We start from the raw sequence: 19,338 nt of genomic DNA on the forward strand, positions 1-19,338 counted from the left end.
TGACAGCCTGTTTTCATCAGCTCCGAATGGAAAAATTGTTTGGAAAAAGGCCTGAAATGTTTATCAAAGACCCACGGCATTTAGTATAAATGATGAAATGACGGCAAATTAATCTAAACCCCACCATGGCTGCTATCAGGAGTCATGGGCTGTGATAGCTGTGACATGGTCGGCGGGAGTTTCACCCCAGGGCCTGTGTGTAGTGGTTTCATAGGCAGCCCTTGTATTTCAGCTGAAATGCAGCTGCTTCTGGGGTGGGTCACAAGCTCTGCAGGGCACCAGCAGCGTTCAAAGGTGACCACTGCATTGGTCATGGCTACTTCGTGCTGCTGCATCTGCCCATGGCCTTTGGAAGCCTTCTGCCTTACACTGTCAAGTTCCTCATGACAGGGACAAGCCTGTTGTTTTATGCTGTGATGAGGATTAATAATCCTCATCATGGTTGATGATATAAGCATGAGACTGTCAGAGTTGTATGGGCTAAAGGCCACAAGGAGAATGGCTCTTTGAATGTCTTGTGGTAACCACAGGGAAATCTTTCCTTTCCTTAGCAGACAGAAGTTCAGGCTGTTCCTCTAACAAAAACTACACCTCAGGTCTTTCTGACTCATTTGCAGAGTAATAATTAGGAAAGAAGTGTTTCTTCCACTCACTTGGCATCACCATTGCTTGTGAAGCCCTTCTGGTAATGAGTGTTACTTCTGTGCATGGAAAAAAGGTTTTAATCTTGCATGGGCTACAGCAGTCCCATGTAAAGCATACAAAAATGCATGTTTAAAAGTTTTGCTTCTAGCTCTTGTGGGCCAAGACCTATATTCTAAACTGGGAACTGAGTGTAATGTTGTGGTGGGATATTTCTCTTCAGCGTGCAGGCAGCCTGCAGCTGTCAGTCACAGGGCTACACTTTGCATTCACCTTTGAATGTCAGTCTGGTAGCAGGTCTACACACCCTGGAGTCATCACTGACCATTTTCAAGGGCAGAGTCAATGAAAATAAAAAAAATCATGCAGCAGACAAAGGAAGAAGAAAGGAAGATTCACCAAGCCTTTCTTGTGTCTGTGATCAGTGTTACCTCAACAGATGCCTAAGGGGAATGTCACATCCATATTCATGTGCTGGGGCTGGGCATGGAATCTAGTATTCTTTTTCCTGAATGGTTAAAGCAGAGAGAGGTCAGTATTTTGCCTGGAGATTTCCCCAATGCCAAGAGCTTACCAACACTGTCCCACCATGCCTAGAGAGGAGTGATGTGCAAGTGGAGAATTTGGCATAGAGGCACCTCACCTCCTCTGCTCAGCATGTTGCTCTTCACCTCTGAATAAGTCACTCCAGACATATTAAGCCCAGGTTCATTAGGATTCACTTCTGCTTTGGCCTTGCTGTTAAGCACTTGCCCAGAGCTGAAGATCCTGAGAGGTCCTGGGTATGAGATGGGAGCGAGGGCTGGAGGGCAGCTATTGTTGCTCTTATCGCACTGTGAGGTTTGTTGCATTCCAAGGAAATCATCTGGCACTTGGCTTTCCCCACTTCCCTGGCCACCGTGAGGTTTTAGGACAATCCCTAATCTGTTCCCTTGTGAACACTGAGGGCCTTTCTTGTGGGAAACAAGTTTGCAAGTTCAGTTGTTTCTATCAAAGATGAGAGAACATCCAAGCAGCGCCAGACAGTACAAGCTTCCCCCACAGGCACTCTGGCTCTGGCATCCCACACTGATCTATCACCACCAAGACCCACAGCACAAGCCAGCATCTCTGTCCCGAGCAGCCACCTCCTCCGCCTCCGCTCATAGCCTGCGTTCCTGGCTGCCTACCTCGCCTCCTCTCTGGCACAGAAAGGAGACGCAGTGCAGAGCCTGGGAAAGGCTGACACTGACTTTCCTCTCCCCTCACAACTGCCTGTGCACAAAAGAGCACCTGCAGGCACACAAACCCTCGTGCTTGAACATGTGGCTGGGACCTGTGTCCCACTTGATGGGATGGCTGTGATGTCTGAACTCTGTGGGGTTCTGGCTGGCAATGGGAATGGAGCAGGGATGTGTCTTGTTGGGGTAAGGGAATAAAGGTGGCACTTGGGGAGCAGCACAATGATGAGGTGGCAATGAGGATTGGGGTCCCAATACTCTCCCCACTATCCTCCCCCTCTTCTCCTCCTGCTTCTCACCAAGCCTGCCCTTTATCTCCTTATCACAGAGTGTTTTTCATTCCCTCCTTGCTACAGGGAAACAGCCACCCCAAGAAGCAAGGAAGAGTGTCTCACACTTGATGCTGTCAAAATCATTACTGTGTTGCTTCTGAAAACTTGGCTTGGGTATTGAAGAGCCCAATTCACCAGCTCTGCCTCCCCACAGACCACTTCTTCCACCACCCCAGCCCTCATCTCTCTTACAAGAGGTGCTGTTGACAAAATTCAAATCCAAAAATTTGGGACACCTCCCATGCCTTGTCTATCTTTCCCTTCACAGCTTGGTCATGACTTTGCATCTCAGCCCCCTGTCAGAGGTCAAGGGGGAAATTTGCTTCCACCCACCTTCAGAATAAGCATTACCCTTTCCTCCTCCCATTCCACTTGCTGAGACAGCCTAGCCCACTCACTCCATTTGTGTCAAGGGAATCAAAGGATCCCCCTGAGTTCTCTCCTCCAAGTCCTACTGCAACAACAGAAGCACATCTGGTTGCAGTTTCCCTTGGGAAGGCTCCAGATAGTGGCTGTGTTACCAGCCTGCTTACCTCAGCCAGCTGCCCCTCTGCCTATGCCTGCTCCCTGACTCCCTGCCCACCCCTGGCCACTGCATTACTGTTCTTTTCCTCTGCCACCTTCACACATTGCAGTCTCCTGGCCAAAGAGGGGCAGAGGAGGGATGAAATATTGTGGGATCAGGAGGTAATGAGAAAACTTGTTTTTAACTCGTCTCCCACCTGAGGCTTTTGTTGGAAGGGCTGAGGACATGGGACAGAGCTCCAAACTGAACCATCTCTTGAATATGTCCACCACACCAAAGGATAGAGGGGTCTGTCTAGAAGGGAAGCTCTTTAGCTCTTTTTGTATCCCCTGATTCTCCTCAGTCTGATCTGAGCAGGCTTTGTCACAAAGACATCAGCAAACCTTCATGATGTTGCACAGGGGAGAGAAAATGCATGTGGAGACCCTAATGCAATGGCAGTTTCCAGTGGTGGAAATGGGAAGTAAAGCAAACCATCAGGAGAGCTTGTCAAAAACACAAGGCCTGGGAGAGTGGGTAGGATTGCTTGTTTGCTGGTAAATCATAATGGGCTTCATGGAGAAGCACCTAGGGCAGCCTCGAAATCCACCCATTAGTTCAGTGGGATTTAATGTCTTCCAGTGAGTAAATACCATCTCATTTTGTTAGCACAAAGTGGTCCTCATCAAAGTATTGGCAAGATTACAACATTTTTTCATAAATCCAGCAAATTGCAGTCTGCCTACAGTCATCCACTGGAGTCTTTCTTGTCTTGCTTTAATTGAACTTTGTGTGGAGGAGGGAAAGGGGATTACATTTTTTATTGCTGGGTGTGTTTTATGGGAGATCTGTCAGCTGGTAGTGACAGTGCCAATTAGGGTTGCATGTTTTTGTGTGAGTTGCAGAGCCTTAGAAAGCAGGAAAAAAAGGGGGTGAAGGCAAGCCAAGCTATTCACAGTGATAGATCTGGGAAGAGCAAGATGGGAGATACCCTGGTTGCTACCTGTGGCTGTGAGATTTGCCCTCCATCCTTCTTCCCTCCTGCCAAAACATTCACACATTCCCCGAGATGTGCCTAGGGAAGATGGGAGGTTTATTTACCTCTGCCCTAACCACACCTTTCCCCAGCCAGCCCATAAGGCTTGTGTCTGCACACAGGGTACCTCATGGTCTTGTCCTACATGTTTCCATAGGTGTGAAGCAAACACCTTCTGAAGGGAACTCCTTAGGTCTCCCTTGGGTCACGCTCTGTGATGTGGGTAATCTCAGAACAGTGTTTTGGAAAGGAAAGGCACAAAAGTCTGAAACACTCCAGGCTTTCTGGTGTCTCACAATAAAGTAATTCACCCAGCAAAGTACAATGAGCATGATAAGTGCTTGATTTGCAAGTATCTCCTCACATTAGTGAAGGGACAAGGGAAGAAGAAGGAAGGGGAGATACTTTATTTCCAGGTAATCTTAACCCTTTGATTTACTCTCTTGAGCCAAATATCTTACGTCAAATGCAGCAACAACCTTTTAAAATTCAGAGCCAAAGCTTTGCTTTCCAATCCCTGAGCATCCTGGGTGTTCACTGAGACTGCTGATGATCTCTTCCTTCTTTGCTGTGTCTCTACAGCCAGCAGCTCTGTTTCTGCCCAAAAAGACCCTCCACACATGAGGCCTATCAGGCAGCTTCATGGGCTGAATGGCAAATTCAGTAATCTGGGCAGAGGGGCAGGTGGTGTGGAGGGTCACAGTATGCTTTGAAAGCCAGGCTGCTCCCCTTTGTGGAAGGGATGGGTGCTCAGGATTTATGCTGCTGTACATGAAAAATAAACATTTGGTCTCCACATGCTTTGCTAGTCAGTGTATGCTACCCAGCTGATTCAAACACCCATCCATCAACCCTGCCTTGACTCATCACCACAACACTGAAGTACACGGGGGAGTGAGCACTCCCACATGTGGATGAGAGCAGGCTCCGTTTGCCATGAGATGTTGAAATACCCATTCGAGCCAGCTCCTAATAGAGGCATTTGGATACAGCATTGCCTAGCTGCCATAAACCATCACTTCCAGCTCTGACCAAATGTCCATTTTTTATCTTTCCCTGTGGCACATCTCCTTTGGTAGGCTCAGGACCCTGTGGGCCAGTGCAGGAGTCTGCTTTTGTGAGCCAGATGGGATGTTCTCTGTGGCTGGATTTCAGAGCTGGTGGCTATCATGGGTGGCAGAGGAGAAGTCCCTTTTGGCAAAGTGGGGGTGATGCTGTCTCACCCATCACCCTTCCCTTGGCTGCTTCTCTGGGTTTCCACTGGAGCACTCTATTAATATCCTTGTTTCCAAACAACAATGTCAGTAATCATAATTTATTGGGACTTTAAGGACATATTTGACAATGACACTGACTGCTGGTGTTTGAGCACTGAACAGGAATTTTAATGAGAAAAGGAATAAAATGAATAATGCATCAAAAGTGAGATGGGTTTTACCAAGCTTGTGTTTAAACAAGATGATGAAGAGTGTGATGAAAGTTTATCTGCATGGTAAGATAGATGAACGAGTTGATTCTGTTGAAGGCCAGGTGGCCCAAAGGATTCATTCTTCTTTCCTGGGACTGGACAGCTCTGAACCTGTGTGCCTTTGGGAGAGCAGTGAAATATGAAACACAGACAGTGGGATTGAGCACAGACTTAGCAGGTTTCCTGATGACACCAAGCTGTGTTGGGGTTGACACAGTGGAGGGAGGGAATGCTATCCATATGGACCTTGACAGGCTTTTGAACCTTACAGAGTTCAGCAAGGCCAAGTGCAAAGTGCTGCGCCCGGGTCTGGGCAATCCTGCGTACAAGCTCAGTCTGTGCAGAGAAGAGGTTGAGAGCAGTCCTGAGGAGAAAGTGCTGGGGTTGTTCAACAAGCTCAGCATGACCTGGCAATGTGCACTTGCAACCCAGAAAGCCAGCTGTGAGGTGGGCTGTAAAAAAGCAGTGTGACCAGCAGGCCGAGGGAGGGGATTCTGCTTCTCTACTCCACTGTGGTGAGACCCCGCCTGGAGCCCATCACTCGTGTGGCTCTGGAGCTCCAGCTCTAAAAGGACATGGACCTTGTCCATGATGGAGTGAGTCCAGAGCAGGCCATGGAGATGCTCCAAGAGCTGGAGCAACTCTCATATGAACACAGGCTTAGAGAATGGGATTGCTCAGCCTGGAGAAGAGAAGGCTCTGTGGAGACCTTGCAGCACCTTCCAGTATCTAGGGGAGGCCTGTGAGAGGGCTGGAGAGGGACATTTTACTAGGGCATGTAGTGACAGGACAAGGGGAAATGGCTTTGAATGGAAAGGGGATAGATTTAGATTGGATGTTAAGAAGAAATTTTTTACCGTGAGGGTGATGGGGCCCTGGAACATGTTTCCCAGAGAAGCTGTGTCTGCCCCATCCCTGAAAGTGTTCAAGGCTGGGCTGGATGGGGCTCTGAGCAACCTGGTCCAGTGAAAGATGTCCCTGCCCATGGCAGGGGGGTCAGAAGGAGATAAGCTTTAAGGTTCTTTCCAAACCAGCCTTTCTATGATTCTGTTCTATGAAATAGGAAGGTGGTCTCCAACAAACTGACCTGTCTTTGGATGGGTGTTATTCCTCATCTCCAGTGGCACTCCTTGAGGCTGGTGGGGAGTAGGTGCTCCCAGTATTTTCTAGATGCAGGTGATGGTTAGCAAGTTGCATAACACAGAAAGAGCAGGGAATGACTAGAACATTGAGCTCGGAGCACCCTTTTATTCCATGAAGCTGTGTCTCTAGCAGTGGCAACACAGCCCACACATGTGTGGGACTAACCTAAACAAAATAAGCAGTGCTATTTTGGGAGCAATTGAATGGCCACTTAGCCTCTATTGGATATGTAGAATGAGGGGAGTGGGGCCTAGGTCTTGCCCTATATCTGGCTCACCCATGAGGATGCTGAGACACCCTAGAGGGTCTAAAATGGCTCAGGCAATTTGCTTCTGCCTAAGTTTCAAGTCAGTGTCTCCCTCCTGACTATCTTGTTTCAGGTCCTGTTGGATAACAGAGAGAGGGCAAAAGCCAGAGAAGATATCTCTGTCCAGAAACTTAAAATACTCTTGTGACAGGAGTATTAGAGTTCAGACAAGAACTTGCCAAGTTTCATATCAACCAGTATCTTGTCTCCAGTGATAATGGATTATTCAGGAAAGTGTGACCCTTCCTTTGCCCCTAATCATCTATTGGCACTATTTCCAAAACTTTTTTTATCCCACAAAGGCTGTTCTGTATAAATACATTGAAGCAGATTCCCCAGAAACAGAGCTTAGAATTTCTCTACCCTCTATACCTATTCCCATCCAAATAAACATACTTGAAAAAAAAGAAATGGTTACCCTGATTTAGCAAATAAATTAATCCAAACACATGACTCCAGAACTGATCTTACAGCAACTTCTTTGCTGTTTTGTGGTGCAGTTTAAGAAATGCATTTCTTCTGTTCTCAGAATGACAACATGTAGATCCCCTAGGAAGCATGGAGCATCACCCCTTAAACTGCCTCTGGTAAAACTTTTCTGGAAACATTCCAGGGGCAAAGTGCTTGCCATGTGTTTCATGTCCCATGCAGCATGTGAGATGGAGTTATTTGTTTGTTGCTGCTTTGTCTTTGTTTGTGCAAACTGACGCCGCAGGGACTTTTTTTGAGGGCATTTTTCAGCCAAGAAGATTATTCTATATAAATACAGTTAAATAAATAGATTTATCATCAGAATAGCTTCAGCATGTCCCATCCATCTATCTATCTATCTATCTATCTATCTATCTATCTATCTATCTATCTATCTATCTATCTATCTATCTATCTATCTATCTATCTAATACTTGTCTGCCTTTGTAGATAAAATAATTAAATTCCTATCACAGCCTGAAACATACACATTGGGTTTATCTTGTTTTGTGTCTACATTGAAACTGTGAGCAAGAACTGACCCTATTAAATCAGGCAGATTTATCAGCCTCAGGTTCACCTTGGAGTTACTGCCCACAGTGGATCATTCTGTTCCTTTGCCAAAGGACATTGCTTTTTTAGCTAAGGGACAGAGAGGTGTCTGGGACCCATAAGCCTTTCAGTAAGTAACCTTGATCTAAAGAGGAAAGTGGTTGAGAGTCTGAGCTGCTAGCCCAGAGAGGAAACTTCCATCAGCTCTGAGGCACTCTTGGCTACTGTCACCTTTCCCAAGCATTTGGTACCACTGAATTACCTTTATTAGCATGTTTTTACCGGGTATCACAAATTATTTTGGAAGTGCAACATAGTTTTTGAGCTGTTGGGAAGCCAGCTCAAAAGTCATCAGAGAAACGAAAGATCATTCAGTCTGGCTGTTGGTTTAACCTCTATCAGAATCGGATGCAGATGAGGGTCCTGCTGGTATAACTTAGAAGAATGTTTGAAAACTGATCCATTAAAAGACAGTCCCAAAAGGACTGAGAATTAAACTCCAAATAAATACCCTTCTCCCAAGCTTGCATGTGCAGTCCCTTACATGCAAGCCAACAAACAGGAGAAAAGGAGAAAGCCAAAATAGGAAAAAAAAAAAAGGCTGAACAAGAAGTATTGCCTGACTTCTAATGAGCTGTGATGAAAAGCAAAATAGTAAAACTACACAAGCAGACCTATAAATTAGGGTTTTTTTTCTTCTGAATGATTACATGTCCCTCCCACTAAAAAGGTTTCTAAAGTTTCATATGTCCTTAGGGGATGGAGTCATTGCCTGTCAGTTGATGCACCCGAAGGTGTTTGACCTGCTCTTCACCATGAGGTGAAAAGGGTTTCCTTAACCTCAGAGGAAGAGGGAGTAACTTGCTAAGCTGCCATAATTATGTGTGGGTGTCTGTGGGCCCCCAGTGTACTTAACAGCTTTGCTTTCATGGAAATCAGTGGGATTTTTCCACTTGAGTAAATGTCAGGTACCTAATAAAGATCTGGGCTTGGGGAGTGCCCTAATCTGTCTGATTGCTAGCAAACAAGTGTTTTCCCAGCCATAATGGGAAAATTAAAATAGAGGGGGAACTGTGAGACACTCAGAAAATTTGGCAATAAGTCTATATGAGTATCTCAGATGAAAGACAGTCCCTAGTTCTCTTTGGAAACAAGAACTATAGGAAGTTTCATGAGTATTTTGGGAACAATCAAGGTTGAGGCTGTCATCTCCTAGCTTGAGAGCTAGGAAATATGGGACAACCCAAGCCAGGCCTCTGGCTCCAAAACAATGAAATCATTTTGATGCCCTTTTCTTTGCTGCAAGAACTACAAGTGTAGAAAGAATTAGAAGAATGAGTGGCTGAATTCCAGCTCATAAGAGGTGAAAGGTGAAAAGGAGAGAAAGGATAGTGGCTGGTACAGGTCTCCTGGCTTTCCCCACTACACCATGCATGCATATGGAGCTGTTTTAAGTCAGATGAATCACAGAAAATTGGAAAGTCTCAATTTTTGTTTGTACAAGTGCATGAATAAAATGAAAGATTAGGTTATTACAGACATCAGTCATGCTTTAAAAACCCACGAATTTGGCTGTAAATGAGACAGAGACAATATGAATAGATACAGTGTTACTATAGTCTATTTCCCATTACTGTTGCACTTATCAGACAGAGTCAAAACTGTTCCTTTGCCTTTGTTAGACAAATACATGACTGTGAAAAAACTCTTTTCTTAAGGACTTTCTTTGAGTTGTTTTTCATTTTCCCTTCATTGAATTGTCAAAATTAATATGAAATAATTCCTTTAGATGGAAAAAAAAAACTCGAACAAAAAATCCCCATCAATAAAATAGATTTTTGAAAAGCTTTATTTACATTTTAACCTTTAAATGAAATTGATCTACAACTTACAGTTCAATATGGAAATGCATCTTAAATGAAAAGAATAAAACTTATAGCATATACTTTTGGCAACTAAGACTTTTAAAGCATAATTTGGTAGCATTAACTTTATCTTTTCAACAGGCTAATTTCAGATGCAATTTTTCTATTAAAAATGTAATACAACCCACTTAGCTATATTCTTATTGTACAAAATCTTCAGTGATTTGTACCCCAACCCCTTTAAAAATTATGATGTGAGCGGCAAGGAGACCCAGAAGATGCTTACTTTCTTGAGCTGACTAGCAGGTGTGTTGTTTAGGCCAACTCTTCAGAGGGTACCTTAATCCTGTTTTTCTTAGGCAGGACCGTGTCCTGCCCCCACCCCCTTCCATGAGTTTCAGGAGAAGGTATCTGGACACAAAGAGATGACAGCTCTTGTTATAATATCCACCCCCATGGATCCCCTGCAGGTAGAGCTGGGTTGGTGATCCCAGAGGAGATTAACTATTGCTGATGATGCTGAAGTACAGGAGATGCACATGGTTTATCTCGGTCATTCAGTTTGTGTCTGAGATGAGGCACCGGATAAGGATGCAGAATTTGTGCAGACAAAGCTGAGCAACTGAATCATTAATAACTGGAGAGGAGGAGCTGACATTTATTTGCTCCAATATCCATAAACAAAGACTTTCAGAAAATGGTTGTTTTCAAATGAGTCATTGAACGGGCATGGTGGTTGGGTCTGCAGCAAATCCTCTGAGAGACACCCGAGTTCTCAGTTAAGAACCTCTTTTTCAAGGGAGAAAGAGAAGTTTCAGATTCAACACAGTACTCCCCCATGTTGGCAGGGATTTTATTTCTCCCTGCTGTGATCAGTGACACACTGTGGGTCAGGGCTAGAACTGTCTCTCTCTTCCTAAGATTCATGGTCTCTGTAATCTTTTTCTATTTAAAAATGGAAATGTTTAAAAATTGAAATGTTGGGCAGTGCTATCTCCTGACACATTTCCTGTGGTGTTTACATGGCTGCATCAGTGGACATTTGTCATTTGGACTATTCCAGAATTCCACGTAGACTTTGTCATCCCACTTGCAAGATGGACACAATCTGGTCTTTAAACCAATTCCCCTCCATTTGTTCTTGATTTAATTTCTTTCCAGCTGAGCAGCAGCCCACAGGGAGAAACAACAGGTAGCTCTGTTGGAAAGGACTCTCTCTCACTTTCTGCGTGATCCTTCCTCACACTGCCATTGCATTTGTAGCTCAACCTTCAAAACCAGTCAAACCATGAATAATGCACATGCAACCCTATGGCTTTTCATGGCTGTCCAGAGAGCACAGAAACAGATACTCAAGAGCCTGGGTCAGACCCAAGAGTGCTGGCCAAAAAAAAAAAAAAAAAAAAGAAAGGCTTTGATTTACTCCCACTCTCTTTGTTCCAAGCTTCCCTCTGAAAACAAAGAGAGGTATATATGGTCTCTTGGCTTTGTGCAAAATATAAAAGCATTTTCATTTCTGCAAAGCCTCTGTTGTAGAACTAAAGAAAGGATGCTTTGTGAGCAATTGGTTAGTGCATGTTCTTTAAAAAAACCTCAGCAAAAACTTGGCTTTTGTGCAATATAGGAGGACCAAGAGATCTGATCTGTTCAGCACAGGTGAGAGGGAGTGATCTAATCAGGAGGCCTTTTTTATTCCTTTTGAGACATCAGTCTGGCTCTTAAATGTCCTCTGGCTGGCAAGCTTGAGCAGGATATGAACTGCCTGGGTTTTTGAGAAGAAGGCCAGCTCAGGGGCCAGCTGTGATGCCTCAAGGGCTTGTGCTGGCAACTCTGATGAAGACAATCTACCCTTTGTGGAACAGGGCCACCATCAAAATCTGTGGTTCTGCAGGGTCTGCTGGCCGGTAGAGCAAATACCTAGCCATTTTTGGCAGCTGGTGACTGTAACATGCAGTCTGGTCACCTTGCTGTTTATTAGGTTGATCCTGCTCCTCTAGGTCCTTTCTCTGCTGCAGCTCCTGCTGTCTCAGGAGGTTAGGCTCAAGTCATTAGCATCCCCTGGGAGTGAAGTCCATACCACAGTCAGAGGTGTGACTCAGCTTGTGTAAATACACCTGCCTGGGCTTTGTACAACCTTGTTCAAGGCTTGTGGCATTATCTGGAGAAACTTAAACTCTGGAGTGGCTATAGAGCTAAAAGGATTTAGGAGGAAACTTCAGGTAGCAAAATATAGGGAATATCTTGCTTGCATGTTTATAATCTCCACAGTGCCCAGGTGAGCTACTGTGAGACTTGCTGCATCTGCCCAAGGAATTCATTGCCTCTCATTTGCCTCCCCTGTAACCTAGGGTGTTTATAAAACACAGAGGACTTGAGTAAATCAAGTCACAGTTAGAGGGTGGGCTGCGTTTGTAAAGATGAAATGTGCAATAGTTTGTTCTTTTTCCTTTTTTGAGAACCTCTCTCTAGATTTTAGGAGGCTGGTGCTCAGACGCTACCCAAACAGACAGCATCACGAATAAAAGTGTTTTGGAAATTTCCCAAGGAAATGTGTTTTCTCTCACAAAATAGAAATGTGAAATGTATGAAAAGAGATAAACTCCAGAAACACCCATGGATTTTGCTCAATATCTATTTCAAGGTAAGTTTTTGGTAAAGCTAACACTTTCTGGTTAGAAAATAATTTTTAGACGTCCAATTTTTTAAAAATATAGCTTTTATTTTTATAATAAACATTACAAGGTTAATATTGAAAGTACAGAAAAGAAGACACATTTTTTCCCTAGAAATGAAATATTTTAACTGCCCTGAAAAGATACTTGAGAACCCTTGCCTCAGAATTTGATGGATAGGAAATCATCTTTTTTCTGATGCTGTCCTGATTCAAAACAAGGAAAAAAATATGGAATTAGAAGAATTCTTCTACAGAAGAAACTTTCCGATGCCACTTCTTCCTTTAAACCACCAAAGATAAAAATGCCCTTTCTCAGTAGCTATGGAAACACCATTATTTAGTACTTAAATAACAAGCACTGATTCTCTCCTTACAGCAGAAGGATGACATGCTCACTGGTCTAGGAGCTTATGGCTTTGTGGAAATCAAACAGGTTAATGAAATATGTATCTCCCACCATTTAAGAAAAGCCCCAAATGTAGGAAGAGGTGTCTGTGATGCCAACCAAGGCATCTCTGTACAGATCAGCTGTTTGCAGAGTACCCAGAATTTCTTTAAGAAAACTCAGAGTGTGAGGCAATGGATGCGAGCTCTGCAAGAGAGGAAAGAGTTACTCGATGACACAGGATTGGACTGGATCCAAGAGGATTATCAGCAAGAAAAAGGGGCTTTAGTTTAGTTCTGCTATCTTTGTTCCAACTTTTGCTCTGTAAAAAAAAAAAGGAAAATATACAGGCTCACGTCTATATGCAACATATAAAAGCATTTTCACGTCTGCAGAGTCCTCACTGCAGAATTAAATAATGAAGGCTTTGTAAGCAGTTGGTTGGTACTTGTTCTTAAAAATAGCTGCATCACAGACAAATCAGCTTTTGTTCAGGAACGGGGCAGGCCACATGACCAGTTCAGCCAGGACAGGTGATGACAAGGACTGTGGCTCATTATTGTGTTGTGAAACTCTCTACAAAATTGCCATGCTCTGCTTCAGGACCTCAGCAACTTTTCAGCTAAGGGGAACCAGGTTTAGTCAGGTGCACTGGATATTTTTATTCCCAGGACAGGAAGAGAGAGGACCAAATCATTGCTGGATTTGGGACCCATCTTTCAACAAAAAGCAGGTTGAAGGAGTAAAGAGGTCTTCAATCTTATACATCAATATTGTACCTTCCCTCTTGTTTATACCACAATATATTTTAACAGCCTTATTGTCTTATAGCAAAATATATCTTACATGCCCTGTTTTGCCCATGTAGTTAATTCATTAGCAATCATCTTAAATTCTACAAAACTACAATTTAGCTTAGCGAGGAAGGGACAGTGTTAACTTGAGCTCATAGGGAGCAGGATTTAGGAGGCTCCTATTCCCATTTTAACGTTACACAGGTGGGCTAGAGATTCATGAGCATCTGTCTTGTGACCACATGAATCTGTTCCCTGTTTGGTGGGTGAGGTGTGTTCTGGCATCCGTCCTCATAGGTTCTGAGCAGAAGAGATGATGCCTAGACAAATTCCTGTTTTCCAGAAGTGTCCAGGGGTGGTTTAATGAGAATGAGCACAATCAGCAGGGCCTACGCAGGGGGTGTCCCTTTCAGTTCCCTCTGTTGAGCTTGTAGCTTCTGCTCTCACTTAATTCTTGGTGTTTGGCAGCAGTGAAGTCCATGGCCACTAACTAACCTGCTGCACAAACCAGGATTTATGTTTCTCTCAAATGTTTCTTCCTCCTTGGACACATGATTTATTTTGAGGAACTAACTGAATCCTGACTGATTGTGCAGTAATTCAAGGCTGATTTTGATTCTTAGTCAGAGACTTCTTTTTCCATGTTTCACCTTTTTTCCAGGCTCTAAGAGTGGTTGGATTAGTAGCACAGATGGATATAGGTGTATCCAAAAGTATACATTAAGATTAGTGGCTGTGTAGACTATCATGACCACAAGAAGAAATTTAAGAATGACCAAGCTAACACTTTTGTTGAATTTTGCCTGAGACTGTGTTAGCAATTTTAAAATTTAAATTAGTATAATTTAATTAATTAAAAATAGAAATTCTCCTTGTGCCTGACAGTTTGAATTATTCTAGTGGAACGTGACCCAGAAGCCATTCCTAGATAAAGGTGAAATGTGAAATGTGCTTTCATTGACTGCTGAGTGCTGGCTGAGTGAGGTTCTTCATTGCTTTGTCTCGGGTGATGGGCTCTGTGAGAGGGCCGGGCAGTTTCACCAGCCCTGGATCCTGGATCCTACTCTTGAGAAGCTCCATAAGATGACATGCCAGCCTTCACCTCCTCTGCGTATCAGACTGTGCAGGGTGGCATGTGAGTCTGCCTGCAGAGCTCCTCTCTGCCAGCTGGGCCTTTGCTCTGGGTGCCCACTCTGCTTGACAGGAAGATGAATGAGAACATTTGCAAATTTTTGTCTTGTACAATGTACAATCTCATACAACCCGGCTTCCTTCCAGCCCTGATTTTGAAACTGGCATGTGACTGGCTCAGTTGAGTCTTCCCATGTCTTTCTAACATTCCTTTTCAATTTGGGCATATTGTTCTGCTTGGTGATAGTGGCCCTGATAATTGCATGAGTCAGCCATTTTGCGCAGTTTGGCAATATACTGGGCTATTGTTTTTTCAGCTCTTTGGACAATGTTCCTGTTTCTGCTGGTTGAAAAGCACTTCTAGGATTTTACAGAGTCTTTCCTGCTCTGGTCTTGTCCCCACCAAACACTGCAGATACATATGGTGGGCCTTATCTCAGAGAACTGGAAACATGCCTGCTTGCACTTCATTTTCTTTTGCTTTCACTATCAGCTGTTATAGTTCTATCTTGAAGGCAAAAGGGCACCCAGCTACTGACCACAGACTCTCACATTTGTAAGATGTGAGACAGTGCTGTGGCCTTTACCTTGCCCTTTTTCCTTCTCTTTCTTTCTATGACAATGCTAGTTTCTTGTGCTCACAAGTCCTTTTTCCTCCCTCCACCCCCTTCCGTGATGCAGCAGAAAAGGTGGCTGCCCACAGAGAGGTGAAAGTGTTGCTCATGAGTGTTGGTGTCCTTAATTATCCCAGAAGTGCTCCCTTGAACTGAGTGCTTCAGGGTTATTAATTCATGCTACTAAACTAGCTGTGAAGAAAAGATGGCTCACTGTTATTTTGCATTTGTTTGATTGGCACCTTGTTTGAAAGTAGGTTTTATCAAGTTTTATCTTGAGCTGAGTGACACAGCTAATTATACTTGTTTTCACAAGCACCAAGCTCCAGTCTGAAGTAGAGGGAGCATACAAAGCACCAGTTTCACAATTCTTACAGATAATGTTTGGTTTTGTAAAATGTTTGGGCACACAGGTATGAAATGTGACTTCTGTTAGTAAAAATCACATCACGGGAAGAATGGTGAGCAGTCAACAATTTTTTGGTGCTTTTTACCCCTTATAATCCAGGGAAGAAGTGGAAGGGGCAGATCTGCTGGGACGTGTCCCAGCACAGAGGGAAGAGCTGAGCAATCATGGAATATTTTGCAGGAGATGCCATGTTCTTTTTCTTACTCCATGGAGCCTGGAGGATCTATGAGTCCAGGGTTATGTTGGCTGTGGGAAGTGAGATCTAAGGGGTCTAGATCAAACATGTTTACAGAAATTAGAAGAATAATATAGATGATTCTGTGTGGGAAGTTAAATTCTTCTTACACAGCCTGGTCAGGGGGCACTGAGCAATCAGGGCTAGGAACTGCTTCTCTAGAAGATGACCCAGGTAAATATTCCTGCTCCCTTAGACCACCTCTGCTACTAAAAAATATGTAAATCTACCGAAATAGCTTAACATCATAAAAAGCTGCAAATTTTCTGTGCCTCCATGCCAGGTCATCTGGTGGCAGGTGCTAACCAGCAAGAAAGATAATTTTCAGTCAATGCGTGGATGACTCATCAGCACAGCAGGTCAGAGAGCTAAGGGCTGTAGATGGGCTTCAAGAAGAGCTGAGATAATTTTATGACCTGTGAAAGCATTTGCCTAGCTGTTCCTGTATAATCAGTAAGAGAAGGGTAATCAAAGCTCGTTCCTCGGGGCACCAGATAATGATACTAATTAGCACATAGACAAGGCTTTGCTGAAAGCATTGCACCCAGGCATGTGATAATTAATTAGCTGATTGTCTGGGGAAAGGTGTGCCCCTTGCTTTTCCTTCTCCTCCAAGATTGTGCAATGGGAAGAATGGAGGATTTTATGCTTGCTCATAAAATAGATGCCACATCTAAAATAGATGTGGATTTAGTCCAGCATGGCAAATTTGGGCAGTTTCTCCAGGAATGTGAATTTGTGCTGAGGTTTAAAAAGATCCCTTGAACTGCAGCTCCAAGCTGGATGTCAGTGCATTGGGAGACAAAGGTAGAGCTATTAGATTTTTTTGGTCTGTTTGTCCTCTTAAAAAAGGATTGGTGAAAAACCAGGTATGTTCACCCCCTGTGTACTCAGGCTATAGCCAGCAATACTCAGCCACAGTTCTGAGCTTCTGGGGACAGAGGTTTGCATGGGAAACAGTTACTGCCAGTTTCTATGGCTCAAGAGCATTGCCACTCAGTGTAACAGGCGGTGGTACAGGCTTTTGGCACCACCTCAGGAAACTTTGCAGATCAAAGATCATTCCCTCAGATGGGCTGTGGGGCTGGCTGCCTTTCCCAAGCAGAGCTCCCTGCAAGGAACCCAGATTTGATGAAATCCAATGCCCTGACATTACAGTGACCGCTTTGGCTCCATGGGGCTCAACTCAGACAGAGGTACTGGAGTCTGGCAGTGACCAAGTGTTTTCTCTTGTTGGCTTTCTATTTCTAGGAGACTGTTGGATAGGATCCCAAGTGATATATCTGGCTTCTTGTCCAGGCTGGTTTGTGTGTGTGCGTGTGAATGTGACTAGGCAGAAAATATCCCTCCATTGTTATATGGGAGAGAAGCAAAGAAGCACCAGTTTAAAAGAGCAATGTGAGGCAGAGTATTCTTTTAGCTCTGTACAAACCTCTGTCTGGCTAGGCCTTCGTAGTACTCAACGTTCTGCCCAACCAAGTGACAGCCAAGTTTTGCAGCTGCATTCAGGGTTTCCCACTGCCTTCTCTCCCTTGCACTAGCAGAGAAAAGAGAACCTCTGTTGTGTCTGGAAGAGTGTGACATACGGGTTGGCTGGCTCTACAGGGGACAGAGGGAAGAGAACAAGCTGTTCCTTGTAATTTCAGATGTCCTGCATACAAGCTACTGTGTGGGAGGGGTTTTTGATTATCAGACCTCTGGTCTGGTCTTGAGGAGCTGTTGGGTGGTCATCATTTCTTTGGAGGGTGGGTGGTGGGAAGTCCCTTTCTCTACTCCTACAGAGGAGTCATGGAAATGGTCACCTCTGGGCCAGGTCTTTTCAAATTAGACAAAGCCAGGGTTTTGTGAGCAGAGTTCGAAGCAAGGAAATAGCGTTGTGTCATCAGTTCCTTTAAGAGGCTGATTTTTATGTCTTAAATGTGCCATGAAACTTTGACATGCTTTAGGCTTCTGTCCAGCCCCCTTGCAGTGTGGCTTGCTGCTTTTGGGTTTGACTTGGTACCCAAACCTCTCATTTCTGCTCCTTGGAGCAAGGTTTAGCCTATACATCTCTGAGCAGAACCGTGGTGATCTGCTCCAACACTGTCCCACCAAGACAAAGCCAAGCTGTCTGATGCCCAGCAGTGGTTCCACAAATATGAACTGCTCCTGCAGTCACCTGAGTCTGTATGACCATATCCATCACAAGCAGTCAAAAACAGTGTCTACAAGGATATGTCAGTGCCTGTAGGGCTGACTTTTAGAGCTCAAATTACCACATCAGAGGATAGTTGTTCTCAAGGCCCAAGTCATCTGCTTAATGGGCCCTATTTTTAAATTAAGGAGGCAGAAGTGGCAGTGTTACTGGGAAGGAAGGTAGGTAACTACCACCTTTGCTGTGACACAGAGGGCATTAAGTCTCTTCCTAAGGTGGTACTCCATCCTCAAGCAGAAGAGTCCACTCTGCTTCTGCCATTGTAAGGACAGAGAAAAACACATGCAGGGTGGAAGATGAAACATAAAACATTTTTGATTTGCAATACTTCTTAAAGAGATAGTAATATGTCAAAAGCTGGAAGCTGAAATCTTCTTAGATGTCTTCCAAAGTGCTGAGTAACTTATTTTAGAGTTGTGCATTTGGGCATGTGTGAGTTATTGTGTGTGGCAGAAATAAACCACCTTACCTTCTCTTGTTCATGTTGCATACAGACACAAATGTGTCATTCACATAAATCAGGCACAATTAGCTAGAGGGCTCAAATTTACAGTGTTTCTGATAAACCAGACACCTAAGAAATTCTGTGATGGGAAAAGGCTGCACTCTGTAAGAACACACCAGGTAACAGTAGCCTTGTGAATGATAGCCCAAAGCCTCAGCTTTTGCCCCGGTACCTGAACATCCCACTGTCCTGAGGGAAACATCTGCGGAGCAATTATTATCTTGGAAAGAGCCATGGGAAAATAAAGCAGTCGGTAACACTTGAAAAGCGTCCCAGATTCCCACTGAAAGGCTTTGTCAGAGCTGTGAACCTTCACTTTATTTAGCTGTATGCTTTTTTCTTTTCTTTTTTTTTTTTTTTTGTGGAGTGGGTAGTGAACCAAAAAAGTATCCTATATGTTGCTGCAGTGGGAAATCTCAGCCATGATAACATTCAACTAAAGGTTGTTATCTAGTGGATTGTAACCTGTGGAATATGGGAATATTTCTGAAAGAAAAAGCAGGGCTTGTCACTTGGTGCTCTTTAGGAGCTTAACTGTGTCACAGCAGGCCCCAGCTGAATGAGCCATGTAACACTCAGAGGAACAATGGCTATGTCATCCTGACCTGCAAAGGGGTTGGGTGTGTTCATCCCTTCTCTGCAGGACACAATCTTCTTGTCACAGACACTCTTCTTTTTTCCCAAGTTTTTTTTTTAATGCAAGAGAAAAGGGAATTTGGGACTTTCAGCCCGCAGAAACCTCTCTGCTTCTGTCTCTGCTGACATATGTAAATGACCATGGCAGGTCATTAAATACGTGCCTATCACAGCAGGAGAAATGACTGAACATGGTGTTTCCTAGCAGGACAGGCCGAAT

The sequence above is a fragment of the Serinus canaria genome, chromosome 7, assembly GCF_022539315.1.
Source record: "Serinus canaria isolate serCan28SL12 chromosome 7, serCan2020, whole genome shotgun sequence".
NCBI classification, from domain to species: Eukaryota; Metazoa; Chordata; class Aves; order Passeriformes; family Fringillidae; genus Serinus; species Serinus canaria.